Raw genomic sequence first — 15,301 nt, forward strand, 5'->3', positions numbered from 1 at the left:
TGCGCTGTGATCAGCCTTGGGAAACATTGCATAATCCCCTTAAGTCAAGTGGCCACTCTTGTCATTGTTTTGAACTTGCTGTAGGAATGTGGCTATGCTCTTTCTGACAGCTGGCTGCTTATCTGCTCTTGGACAAAGGAACAATTACTGAGGAATGCTCCTTGCTTTGAGTGAGTGAGAGAGAAGGTGGGGAGGAGGGAGGTCTGCTGCTGTCTGAATTTACAAGACAGCATGCTGACATGCTCTCAGCCCCCAAAAGTCCCCCTCTCTCTCTCCCTCCACATACACACTCCCTGTCACACTCCACCCCATCCCCTGCATTTGAAAAGCACGTTGCAGCCACTTGCATGCTGGGATAGCTACCACAATGCACTGCTCTTTGTGGCATTGCAAGAGCTGCTAATGTGGCCACGCCAGTGCACTTCCAGCTGAGAGCGTAAACACCTGCTGCAGTCTCCGAAGGCTTGTTTAATTTCCAGTGCTCCACATCTGCAAATGTAGCCAGGCCCTAAGAATTTCTTCAAGAATATAATGTGAGGAAAGAAATATTAGAGCCATGGATAAATGAGCAGGAATATTAAATTCATTATTGTACTAAAATGCTTGGTTTTGTTGAAGACCATGTCAATTAAGAAGTAACAAAGGATTTATAAGTACTGTAGAGTTTGTTTAAAAAAAAATATTTTTACAGCAGATTCAGGTGATTAAGGGAGTAACTAAAAATAACATTTATGGTAAATGATTACAACAGCACTCAAAGTTGCTAAGCAAACATACAGGAAGAAGTGCCCCTTCCCTAAAGTGCTTACTGCACTGACAGGCAGACAGATGAAGAGTGGGGCAGCGGGGGTACAGCATACACAGAAATCGTTCAAGGTAGTGATGGGCCATGTCATGATAATTCCATTATATAGTTATAATTAGTTCCAAGGGCTTTACTGAGCCAGCATGAATTTACTCATCCATTGGGCATCATGTTAGCAACAGGTCTTGAGGAATTTGAATGCAGCAAGGGTACTGGTCTATTAAAACTCTAATGTCATAAATGCTAGAAAATCTTCAACTGTATCTCACACTACATAATCAAAAGTTGGCCATGAAACCAAAAATAAACGTGCACTACTGCTTGGCTGAATCGACCATAGCAGACCTGTTGGATTCATGATTATAAGTATGTGTTTAATTCCATTTTAAAGCTGCTCATGATCACATGCACAACTCTGGCTATTGTTGAGGTGAGTTTAGAGGGTTTTTTTGGTTGTTGTTGACTTTGCTAGAATTTTCTGATATCTGATTATTTCTAATGTGATTGAAGCCAGGTTCCCTTCTCCAGGTGGAAGTGAGGCTGCTCTAGTAGAGACATCTGACATCTCCAGGTATTACCAATGGGTATAAAGGTAAGCTGGTCACATCTTGTTCTCAAATGGTTGGACCTATGTGCTGTTGCTTCTGCCTACATTTTATTGCCTCATTGAAATGCTTTTTTGGAGGAGTACTACAGATGCTGTGAAGAGCAACTCTGTGGTTAAAGCATTTGAGGGGGCTTCAGAAAAGGTGGGTTCAATTCCTGACTTCATCGAGGGCTTCTTGTGTAACTTGGGGCAAATCCCTCAGTTTCTATACCTCAGCTACAACAGCTGTTAAAGCAGGAGGAATGAGTGCTGAGGATAAATTTGTTATTGTTTGTGTTGGGTATTCAAATATACAGTAATGGAGCCACATACATATTTCTTCACTGTGAGCAGAGCCAACTCTAGAGACAATTACAGTGAGGGGGAGGAGAAAAACAGTAGCCTTCCACTAAAACTGCTCTGGGTAGAAAAAAGAGAACCCTGTACACTGATTCTCACAGGACAGAAAACTGAGTGCCTTGGAGGCATACTCTCCCAACTAGTTAAATTGCAGGAAAATTTAGAGAGGAAATATCTCATATGTGATTAAGTATATTACACTTGTGCATTATGAAGAGTGAAAGCTAGAAATTCCTTTCAAAGTTCCTTTTGATTGTTCATACTCTTCACTTTCAGTCAATACATCACAATTTCAGTGACCATTTTACCTTTCAGCAGTATTTTACTGCCATTGTTCTCAGAGCCAGTCAATATTTAACATTTACTGTGCAAACCTACATTGAGGAAGTGAAGGGATATTCTTTCAAAGATTCTGAGAGCCAACTGTTAGTTAATAAGTTTTTTGTTAAAACTAGAATACTGTAAGATGGATTTTTTTTCCTAGAGGTCCTTTAGAGTCTAACATTATTGGTAATTTTGTGTTCAATATGTATAGCTTTGACTGCATAACATTGACTTATTCTTTACTTTAGATTGGAGGGCTGAAGTTGAAGCATTTGGTTCTTGCATAGGCTGCCAGCAAATGTGATTACAGATGTATTAATTACATTGGTTATGTAAACATTTGACATTGGATTGGATTTAACAAGGACAAGCTGTAGAAGCCATGAGGTTCTTAACTTCATTGTGAAAAGGTAAATGCCTCTGGTCCTGCAGGGAAAGAAGAACATTGATTCTTCTCATGATTTCTCATGTATCAAGATAACTTCTCTCAAACTATCATAATATTAGCCTCTCCCTCCTTGCTTCCCTGACACACTGGCTATATTAGCCGTAAACTAGCAAAGAGCAAGGTTGATCTGCTACAAGGGGGAACTGTCTGCTGGCTATTTTTGCAAAAAATCCACTCATTTTGCACTGACTAAAATTCAGTTTAAAGCAATCAGCATATGAGAGTTCAAAAGATATCTACAGTACATATTAATTTGTGCAGCTCATTCTACTAGCTCCCCATCGAACACTGGATCAAATTTAAAGTCTCAGCCTTTCTCCTCAAAGCCCTCAATAGACCAGGCTGAATACTTAAAGGACCATCTCACTTCTGATGCTTCAAATGCCTTCCATAGACCCTCTCCTTGGGTGCAGTGCAACTGTCCATTTCAAACATAAAGATTGTGTGTGCAGGAGACAAATCTATCTTGGCAGCTTGACTGAGACTGCAATTCATTCCTGCAAGAACTAAGACTAACCACAAACCTCACAATGTTCTGGTCCAAATTAAACTCCCTTCACCGTTGCTTTTCCATACAACAACTTATAACTGGTTGGTATTTATGGAAGAGGGGAAAAATAAAGTATAGACTAAGCTAGGGGGAGAGATAGATAGGGTCCAGAGTGACCTAGACACATTGGAGGATTGGGCCAAAAGAAATCTAATGAGGTTCAACAAGGACAAGTGTGAAGTCCTGCACTTAGGATGGAAGAATCCCATGCACTGCTACAGGCTGGGGACCGACTGGCTAAGTGCCAGTTCTGCAGAAAAGGACCTGGGGATTACAGTGGACGAGAAGCTGGATAAGTAGGCCCTTGTTGCCAGGAAGGTTAACGGCCTATTGGGCTGCATTAGTAGGAGCATTGCCAACAGATCAAGGGAAGTGATTATTCCCCTCTATTCAGCACTGGTAAGGCCACATCTGGAATATTGTGTTCAGTTTTGGGTCCCCCACTACAGAAAGGATGTGGACAAATTGGAGAGAGTCCAGCAGAGGGCAACGAAAATGATCAGGGGGCTGGGGCACATGACTTATGAGGAGAGGCTGAGGGAACTGGGCTTATTTAGTTTGCAGAAGAGAAGGCTGCTATCAAATCCATCCTCACTCTTCAACTACCTGAAGGGTGGTTCCAAAGAGGATGAGCTCAGCTGTTCTCAGTGGTGGCAGATGACAGAACAAGAAGCAATGGTTTCAAGTTGCAGTGGGAGAAGTCTAGGTTGGATATTAGGAAAAACTATTTCACTAGAAGTGTGGTGCAGCACTGGAATGGGTTACCTAGGGAGGTGGTGGAATCTCCATTCTTAGAGGTTTTTAAGGCCTGGCTTGACAAAGTCCTGGCTGGGATGATTTAGTTAGTGTTGGTCATGCTTTGAGCAGAGGTTTGGACTAGATGACCTTCTGAGGGCTCTTCCAACCCTAATAGTCTATGATTCTATGGAATTCATCTTGCCAGTTTTTTTTTACTTTGAGGAGCATTAGTATACCACAGTGATGGGTGAGATGTGAAAATCTAAAGAAAACAAGATGAAATACCACATGTGGTGATAATATTGCTACAATCATGCAATATATTGCATCTATTTTGCACATCTGGCTGCCTCAATCTGCACAATCTATCTCCACGCAGCACTTCTAACAGTCTAAGCTTCCATGCAGCCTTTAAGAAACACCATTTTACAAAGAGAAATAGTCATTGCCCCTAATTGTGGTTCAGTTAAAAGTAAATATTATGTTGATTTAAAGTTTAGGGCAGGAAATACTCTGCTCTTTATGCTTTGATATCTTGCAAACCAACAGCATTACAAAACACCTGTTTTACAATATTGGAAAGTCCCTTTTCTTAGTGAGTCTCTATCACCTAAAAAGTCACAAAATCTGTACTGTTGTCTGTTTAATTTACAATGTAAGATCCTTGGCATTTTCTGCTCATTTTTTCCTCTCTTTTGTACAATACTGTAGAAGTTAACAGAGTTCAATATATAATAGAACTGGCGAAAAAGAGATTTTTCTCAATATCCATGTTTTTAAAATCTCTCATCAAAACTTGAAAAATGCTGATCAGTTCTAATAAGTAATATTGCACCTTGGTTTTATAAACTTAGAATAAATTTTATTTCATAACCTCATCCAAGAGCCTTCAGCATTGTCTAGAAAACAGCTGTGAAATTCATCTCTGTGTGAGAGAGAGACAGATGTCCCACTCGTAGGTAGTCCACATAGAGAATGACAATCTACTACTCTTCTCAGTTTCTCTGTTAGCTCAAATGGCAGAGGTGTGGGCTGTGGATCTAAAAGTTCTGGCCATTATTTGTATGGGGATCAATATATTTCCACATGACTGAAGTTCTGTTTTTTCAATTTTTTTTTAAAACATAGGTCATCACATTAAAAAAACTGCACTAAAATAACATTAAGGTTGGAACAACAAACTGTCTGAAGTTAGGAAATGCCAGAATTATAGTTATTTGTGAAGCCTTAATTCAGCCACCTTGTGCACATATGTTATGGTTAGAGCTAGGTGAAACTCTTCACCTCACTTGTTGAAATATGTAATTTTGGTTGGCCTGAAACTATCTGTGAACTTGGTGTGAATTTGCTAAATAGCTTCAGATTTAAAAAAAAAAAAATCAGGATGTAGATGCCATTCACATCACAGTCACTGGGCCAGGAAACAGGCATGTGAATCACTAGAGCTGGGTGGTTAGAAAACTCACCTAGGATATTGAAGACCCCGGTTCAAATATCTGCCCAAATAACACAAGGGCACCCTCACCACTGGGCTCAAACCTCTTCCTTCAACCATTTTGTGAATCTAGCCATTTAAAGATACCTAAATATTGTTTGTTTTTGTTTTTTTCTGAATTCATTGGAATTTTTCACAACTTTCAGATTTGGTTCAGCTTGAGCAAAAAAAAAATTTAAAAACTGGAAATGGCAGCAAACTGAAAGATCAGTTTTGTCCATTTCTAATTATGATAGAGGGTCAAAAGTGCCTAAGTATTCTAAGAGCCCAAGTGCTGTTTTCAGAAGTGACTGGAGCACTTTGGAATGTGCTTCATTTACAGTCAATAGGAGTTAAACTTCTAAGGTCTCATTTTAAAGTGATTAAGATGTTGCCCTGCTCATTTTGAAAGACCTACGGTTGGCATTTTGAAAGGATTCCAAGACCAATAATATCCAGGTGGAATTGGACACGTAATTCATTCATTCTCCTTTAAGAGTCCCAGTTTACACGATTTAGATGCCATAAGTCTCAATATCAAAAGTGATTTAGGCACTAACATACCGAGTCCCACTGACTTTCAGTAGCCACTACTCAGCTGCTGCCTAACCTTGCAGGTACCTAAATTCCCTGAGCGCCTAAACTTCCACTGGTAAAGTCCCTAGGCACCTAAATTTCTGTCAGTGGGCATGTGCTACAACCCCCTGAGATCCAATACCTCCAAGCTTCTCGGCACCTAAGCCCCAGTGGGAGCCTGAAACGAGGTGTTCCCCCACACCTGTCTTGCTTGTTGGGCCCAGTATGGTGGGTGTACTCAGAGGCTGCCTCAGAGCATATCTATTGGATCAGCCCCTGCACAGAATGTGGAGGAGGGGGTTCCCCTCCTCCTTATACCCAATAGCCCAGTGCTGAGAGCACTCACCCAAACTGCAGGAGACTTGGCTTTAAGTCCCCACTCTGACTGATTCAGAGCAGGGACCTGAACCCAAGTCTCCCTTCTTCTAGATCAGGGTGGGGAACCTCTGGCCCATTACTTCCAGCCCGAGGCAAGTCTGTTCACCGCAGGCCAGAAGCCCTGAGCCTCGGCACCCCTTAGGGGTGAGCACCAGCTTGCCCTGCTATGAGAGTGGGTTGCCAGGCCATTAAAACTCTGGTCAGCTCCGCGTAGCTCCCAGAAGCAACCGGCATGTCCCTTGGGCCCCTAGGAGCAGGGGCAATCAGGAAAGCTCTGCACACTGTCCCTGCCCCCAGCACCAGCTCCGCAGCTCCCATTGGCCGGGAACCACGGCCAATGGAAGCTGCTGGGGCAGGACCTGTGGTGTGGACAGCCCGCACCGCACAAAGCCCCCTAGCCCCTCCACTTAGGGGCCAGACATGGCAGCCACTTCTGGGAGCTGCATGGAGCAAGGGCAGGCAGGGAGCCTGCCTTAGCCCTGCTGCACCACCAACTGGGAGCTGCCTGAGGTAAGCAGGGATTGATAGGCACCACCTAGCTGGAGCCGGCTCCCCAATCCCTTTGCCCCAGGTCAGAACCCCCTCTGGCACCCTAACCCCCTCCCAGACCCTGCACCCCCACCTGGACCCCAACCCCCTGCCCCAGCCCTGAGCCCCTCCCATTCCCAGAGCCTGCACTCCAAACCTCCTCCCACTTTCCAACCCCCTGATCCTGCTCTCCAAACCCCTTTCCCCAGCCCACGGGCCCCCTCCTACACCCAAACCCCTCATCCCCAGCCCCACCCCAGAGCCTGCAGCCCCCTCCGGCACCTGAACCCCTCATTTCTGGCCCCACCCAGAGTGTAGGGAAAGCCCTGAGCCTCTATGCCCCCCAAGAGGGCTGGAGCTGTGAGCGCTGGCTCACCCCACTGCGGGGAGAAGCCCTGAGCTTCTGCGCCCACCTGTGGGGCTGTGTGTGACCCGCAACTGATTTTTTCTGAGAGTCAATGGCCCCTGATAGAAAAAGGTTCCCCACCCCCGTTCTAGATGAGGGCCCTTACCACTGGGCTATTGGGTATCCTAGGGTAGGGCTCCTGTAATTTCTCCTGTGGAAGTTGTTCCACTTTGTATGATGTAATGCTCACTTATCCCCATGCACAATGGCTCTGTATCCTAGTGGCTAGTACACCCACCTAGGAGACCCCTGTTCCAATGACTAAGTATTTTATAAAAAGTGACTTTCTCCACCCAGGCATTTCCTACATGTTAGGTTAGCCACTCACCTAGCTGGCTTCTGAAAAATCCCATTCTCAGGTACCTAGCTCTTCCCAAGCATTATATAGGTAGCGTGGGCATCTAATTCAGGGCTAAGGATTCCACTGGACGGAACCTAATTAGGTGTTGCAATGCTGAGTCAAAGTCCCATTTGTGGATCTACCCTAAGTGCCTAAGTCACTTTTGAAAACGAGACTTACCCAGCTAAATCTCTTGGGCCTTGCAATGCTGAGCAGAGCCACATCAAAATACCTTCAAATATCTGGGTCCAAGTGCCTACATCATTTCTGATAATGGGATTTAATAAAAATAAGTTAATAATTGAAGATATATCAATCTCCTAGAACTGGAAGGGACCTTGAAAGGTCATTGAGTCCAGCCCACTGCCTTCACTAGCAGGACCAATTTTTGTCCCCAATCCCTAAGTGGCCCCCTCAAGGATTGAACTCACAACCCTGGGTTTAACAGGCCAATGCTCAAGCCACTGAGCTATCCTCCCCTTTAGGTGCTTAAGTCACTAAAGTGCTTTTGAAAATTGTCCCCGGTCATTAATTACATGATCAACACTATCCCTCCCCTCCCCCTGGATCTTTGTCTTTTTATTATTCTAGTGCTCCTGCTGTAATTCTTAAAGTGACTCTTATTTCTCCTTTGAGTGAATGTTGTTTAACTGAATGCTATGATATCATTTATGAAAATGATGACACTTTTGCTCATTACAATGTCCTATGCATCCATTGGTATTTAGTTTATAATACTTGTTGTGTCCTATATTTGTATTTATTTGGAAAATTTCTAATGACCGTTCTCTGAACTTCATATTCGTGAGGGCAGGAAATTCATCTCACTATGTTGCAGCTGTTTTAGACTCTTAATGTAACATTTAAATTTCCAAAAGTGATTTGCCAAATTAACATAGATAACTTCCAGGAGAGGAGGATTAGTCTGATTCTTTAGCAGCTTGAGAATTCCCACTAGGGGCAGAAATAAGATTCAAAGAGTAGCTCTGCTCTCTTCCACAGCTTTTGTGAACAAAGGTAGAGCAAAAATTACTTCCAAATATTTTGTAATTTAACAGAACTGGGATTATATAACACCCAGCCTAAAGATAATCAGCAGTAATTATATGTTTTCTGTGCAGTTTCTCATGCTTTCTATGTTACATTTTATAAACCTTCCTGCAATAATTTATTTGAATGGGGGGAAAAAAACCCAAAACACTTGTAATACAGATGCTTTGAATTACAGTGGTTAACGTTTCACACACATGCTTACAGGGTGATCTGAAGTATTATACTCCATTTTTTTTAAGCAGGGCAACATATGTGAGGCTTCCAGAACGGAGGAAGTGGCTAGAGCAGATGCTTTTGGCTAAGCCTCCATGTATCATCATGGAGAGGTAAGAGCACAAAAAGCTTAGATTCATCCATATAGTTAAGCTGTAAATTAGCTATCCAACCACGACCACCTGCTGACTTGACACTCCATTATGTTAGATGTCATACTGGACCATAAGGAAAAGATTGCCCATATAAAATCAGTCTTTTATAGTAGTGACTGAGCAAAATTAATCCCTGATATAATTCCACTGGCTCCCCAGTCTCCACATTGAGATCCTCAGTTTGTCAAATGGTCACATAAAGTGTTTGCAGGACTCAGGCCACAGATATCTGGGGTCTGAACACTACGCTTTTTGAGCTATTTCTTATTTATCCATTCTCATTTACATTGCTCACATTATTTGAACTAGCCAGTGGCTTGGTTCTCCATTGCATCTGAACTCTACTCAGGTGCGGTGGAGCGGGTGGGGACTGTCAGGGAATTTGTTGCAGCTGCCCATCTGCAGGGATTCAATCTTAATATACTGTGCTAGAGAAGCTGCATAGCAGAGCCTTGCTCCACCACACTCACCATTCTCCCATAGCCAAAGCAAATGGTAGCTGGAGAAATGTATCCTACAGTTGTTGTTCATTTGTTGTGATGATGCCTAGAATTCCCAGTCATGGGCCAGGACCCCCCTGCACTAGGCAATGTACAAACAGAACAAAAAGGCAGACTGTAAACTCTTTGAGACAGAAACAACAAGGAGTCCTTGTGGCACCTTATCCCTGGTCTACACTGGGGGGGGGATCAATCTAAGATACGCAACTTCAGCTATGAGAATAGCATAGCTGAAGTCGACATATCTTAGAGTGAATTAAAATTACTTTGCGTCCTTGTGGCGCTGGATCAACAGCCGCAGCTCCCCCGTTGACTTTGCTTCCGCTTCTCGCACTGCTGGAGTTCATCAGTCGACGGGAGAGTGATTGGGGATCAATTTATTGTGTCTACACTACATGCAATAAATCAATCCCCGATAGATCGATCGCTACCCGGCGGGTAGTATAGACGTACCCTTAGAGACTAACAAACTTATTTGGGCATAAGCTTTCATGGGCTATAACCCACTTCATCAGATTCATGGAGTGAAAAATACAGTAGGCAGGTACAAATACACAGCACATGAAAAGATGGGAGTTGCCTTACCAAGTGGGGGATCAGTGCTAACAAGCAGGACAATCCCTCACTCTCACAGACCATGGGAGACAGGCCAGTCCTCGCTTACAGACAGCCCCCTAACCTGAAACAAATACTCACCAGCAACCACACACTACACCACAGAAACACTAACTCAGGAACCAATCCCTGCAACAAACCCCATTGCCAACTCTGTCCCCATATCTATTCAAGGGACACTGTCATAGGACATAACCACATCAGCCACACCATCAGGGGCTCATTCACCTGCACATCTACCAATGTGATATGTGCCAGCAATGCCCCTCTGCCCTGTACATTGGCCAAACCAGACAGTTTCTACACAAAAGAATAAATGGACACAAATCTGACATCAAAAATTGTAACATTCAAAAACCAGTAGAAGAGAACTTCAATATGGCTTGACACTCAATAACAGACTTAAAAGTGGCCATTCTTCAACAAAAAAACTTCAAAAACAGACTTCAACAAGAAACTGCGGAATTGGAATTATTTTGCAAAATTGACACCATCAAATTAGGCCTGAATAAAGACTGGGAGTGGCTGGGTCACTACAAAAAGTAATTTTCCCTCTGATACTCACCCCTTCTTGTCAACTGTTGGGAATGGGCCACATCCACCCTGATTGAATTGGCCTCGTTAGCACTGACCCCCACTTGGTAAGGCAACTCCCATCTTTTCATGTGCTGTGTATTTATACCTGCCTACTGTATGTTCCACTCCATGCATCTGATGAAGTGGGTTATAGCGCATGAAAGCTTATGCCCATATCAATTTGTTAGTCTCTAAGGCAGTGGTCCCCAACCTTTCTGTGGCCAATAGCACATTCATGTTTTCAGAAGAGTGTGGCAGGCGGGTGCCAGCAATTTTTCAAGGCTTATTTTGTATTTGTACATTAAATAATATGAAAAACATCATATTTAATATTACATAATATATGAATCGTTAAGATAAAAAGGGTAATTTTACATGTAAAAGGTATTACATTAAATTATTCAGCAATTACTCTTTCACCTTTGCTCTTTTTTATCTACCTGTAAGAAAAATTAAGGAGCTTTTACAAAATAAATACCATAAACAGTTTTCATCTTTTTTATTTAAAAAAAGTAAAACATTGTTGAACTGCTGGTCTAAATATATTTATTATTCTTACTTTAACATAGAAGGAAGCCTGCAGCCCTGGAGTTCTCTGTCCCCGGCAGGCGCGGGGCCGTGTCTTCTCTCCGGCGCCTGCTGGGGTCTGAGAACACCGGCGCCTGCAGCCCTGGAGAAGCTGGAGAGAAGCCGCAGCCCCGTGCCTGCCAGGGACAGAGAAAGCTGGTGCCTGCAGCCCTGGAGTACTCTGTCCCCAGCAGGCTTGGGACCCCAGCTTCTCTCCCCTGCTGGGCACTAGGCGGGCACACATAAATGCCCCAGCGGGCGCCATGGCGCCCACGGGCACCGTGTTGGGGACCACTTATTTAAGGGTATGTCTACACTACGAAATTAGCTCGAATTCATAGTCATTTTTTAGAAATGGTTTTTATACAGTCGATTGTGTGTGTCCGCACATAAAATGTTCTAAGTGCATTAAGTCGGCGGACTGCGTTCACAGTACCGAGGCTAGCATCGACTTCCAGAGCATTGCACTGTGGGTAGCTGTGAGTAGCTATCCCACAGTTCCCACAGTCTCCACTGCCCATTGGGAATCTGGGTTGAGATCCCAATGCCTGATGGAGCAAAAACAGTGTCGTGGGTGGTTCTGGGTACGTCGTCAGGTCCCCCCTCTCCCTCCCTCCGTGAAAGCAATGGCAGACAATCGTTTTGTGCCTTTTTTTTCTGGGTTACCTGAGCAGATGCCATACCACAGCAAGCATGGAACCTGCTCACCTCACCATCACCGTACATCTCCTGCATGCTGGCAAACATGGGACTGCATTGCTACACAGCAGCAGCTCATTGCCTTTTGGTAGCAGACGGTGCATTACGATTGGTAGCCATCGTCATCATATTCCTGGGTGCTCTTTTAGCTGACCTCAGTGAGATTGGTCAGGGGCAGACATGGGAGTGACTCAGTCAGGTCATTGCCATCTTCTGCCAAGCACCCAGGAGATGACGATGGCTAGCCGTCCTACTGCACCATCTTTTGGTGAGCAGCCAGGAGATGATGATGGCTAGCAATCATAATACAACATCTTTGGCCGAGCACCCAGGAGATACAATGGCTTGCAGTCGTACTGCACCGTCTGCTGCCAGCCTAAGATGTAAAAGATAGATGGATCAAACCAAGAAATTGATCTGATTTGTTTTGTGAAATCAACGGCCTGCTAAACCCAGGGTTTTGAGTTCAATCCTTGAGGGGGCCATTCTGTGTGACAGTTGTTTGTGTTTCGCCTTGATGCAAAGCCACCCCTTTTGTTGATTTTAATTCCCTGTAAGTCATGTTGTCAGTCGCCCCTCCCTCTGTTAGAGCAATGGCAGACAATTTGTTTTGCGCAAAACCAGGCGAGGAGGCGACAGCAGCACGGTGACGAGAGGGACATGGTCATAGACTTCTCACAAAGTATGGGCCAGGCAATGTGCCCCAGCAATATGCACATCATGCTGATGAGCTCTGCAAACACGCTGGCCAAACAGGAAATGAAATTCAAAAGTTCGTGGGCCTTTTCCTGTCTACCTGGCCAGTGCATCTGAGTTGAGAGCGCTGTCCACAGCGGTCACAATGGAGCACTCTGGGATAGCTCCCTGAGGCTAATACTGTAGAATTGCATCCACACTATCCCAAATTCAACCCGGCAAGGCCGATTTCAGCACTAATCCCCTTATCGGAGGTGGAGTAAAGAAATAAATTTAAAGAGCCCTTTAAGTCGAAAAAAAGGGGTCCAGGGTTAAATCAAGGTAACGCTGCTAAATTTGACTTAAAGTCGTAGTGTAGACCAGGCCTAAGGTGCCACAAGGACTCTTCGTTTTTTCCTGATACTGGCTACCACTCTGAAACCTGTCTTTGAAGCAGGGCTAAGTAAAGTCTCTAGCACTCAGAGATACTGCCACAATTTTCCCTGGAATGAAAACATATGTTTCCTCAGTAATATTGAATACCAGACCATAGCAATAATTCTGTCTATTCTTGGCCCATAAACAAGCCAGCATGCACACATAATCGATTATAGCAAATATATGAAAAGCATAAGATGGATGATGCAGCACAGAAGACACAGTATAAGAGACAGGGTGTACATGTTTTGGGATATAGCTGATTATGTGTGATGTCATTGTAATAGAAAAGGCAACAGCATCAAATCCTTTCCTGCCACTTTTACATTTCCAGACAGGGATTATTTTGAGCCTCTTGTCAGATCATAAAGGTTTGGCTGATATTGAAAATATTAAGAGTGATGCCAGGGTCATAGAAAGACAGTTTTGTATAACAACTTCTAGCCAACCCGTACTCGTCCCCTCTGCCCCTACCTTCTCTGCCCCCTCCAACCATGCACATATTAAAGGCAGGTAGAATCTGCAGAAGGATTCAGAGCGAGGAGATATTTGAGATACTAGGTGTTCCCCTCCCACTTACACTTTTGTAAATCTGGAATAGCTCCACTGAAGTCAATGGAAAGCCACTTAGCCTAAAATAGGTGCAAATAAGAGGTGAATCATGCCCATTATTCTCTACTGTACTCGTCAGTTTCATCTCTGCGGAGCTTCTTCTGCATGCAGATGATATACTCCCCTTATTTTAGAAATATTCCATTGTACTGACAAGCAAATCCCTTCAGGATTACTCTACATAAATGATAACAAATATTTTTGATTTGCTGTACATACAAACCAATTAGTCAGCTGCATGAGACAGCTGGTTCACAATGTTCTGATATTAGTGCTTTACATGATTTTGATTTAATTTCCAGGGCAGACTATGGAGAGCAAAGTTGCAGAGGGGGGAGAAGGGTTGGCTGGTTTGTTTAGCCTTTTTGCAGACTTTCTTTGATGCCTACTCAAAATTATAATGTTGTGTTATTGTATCTCGTTATCCTTTATTAGTAGAACACCAATAATTAGGAGTCGGGATTATACATCATGCCCTCCATATGGAACAAGTTAGCATATGGAGGCTATGCCTACTGCAGTTTTCAAGCCTGAAGAAGGAGGAAATTATAACGGAAATCATACATATTTCATACTGTCCCTGTCAAATGTCCCTGGCCTGTACACTTTAATTTAGAGCTATGTTCATTTTTTCTACTGTACTTAATAGGAAACAAAGGTATATAATATAGTCCATAGAGTATAACTATAGTCTGAGCATGACCCTAGTGGTAGGATTAAGACAGGGATTTCTAATTTTTAAAACGAAAACCTAAATAAGGTTTCAGAGTGGTAGTCGTGTTAGTCTGTATCAGCAAAAACAACCAGGAGTCCTTGTGGCACCTTAGAGACTAACAAATTTATAACAAACTGATGCCCAAATAAATTTGTTAGTCTCTAAGGTGCCACAAGGACTCCTCATTGTTTTTGCTAAAAAAAAAATAAGAAAGACTTGAAGGACATAAATCCACACCGTGTAGAGGTCAAGCATAGGAGTTTATTACACACAGCACTGGTGGAGTGTCACCTGGCTTATTAGGCTCAGAGACACTGTCAATCAATTGATTACAATAGAATATATAGATTTTCCATGGGCGGGGGAAAGTGACGGGGTAGGCAGTTCCACACCCCAGGATAGGTTTTGCAGCAAAACAAGATAGCACATTAGCCAATGGTTAAAAGGTTACATAATGTCTCCGCCCATGGTCTCAAGTTAGCAAGTTAACATTTAATTAATACTTTGATAAAATGTTATTAGTATAAAATATATATATTGAATTCTGATTTGGAGTCCATAGGAATGGAGCAACTCCTTTGATTGTCCAACAGGTACATTCCAAGGGGTTAAAGCAAAGAAATATACTTTCACTATGACAATAAAGATTGTCCCCTTATTTCTTAAGGCAGGCATTGGTCCCTGGGAAGGGAGGTGGAAGGATACCATATCTTATACTGACATGTGCCAACTTTTCATAAACTCAAGGTTGGATCTGTGGGAAGAACGTTCCCTACAGAAGAGACTGACACAATAGGAACAGGGATCCTTTGTTCAATTTGCAACTCTGAATAAGACACAATTATTTAGTTCTTAGCTCCAACACCTGGTAAACAGTGAGGTGGCAAAGTTTGCAGATGATACTAAACTGTTCAAGACCAAAGCAGTTAAGACCAAAGCAGACTGTGAAGAACTTCAAAAAGATCTCACA

This window comes from Mauremys mutica, chromosome 1 (assembly GCF_020497125.1).
Source record: "Mauremys mutica isolate MM-2020 ecotype Southern chromosome 1, ASM2049712v1, whole genome shotgun sequence".
Lineage (NCBI taxonomy): Eukaryota > Metazoa > Chordata > Testudines > Geoemydidae > Mauremys > Mauremys mutica.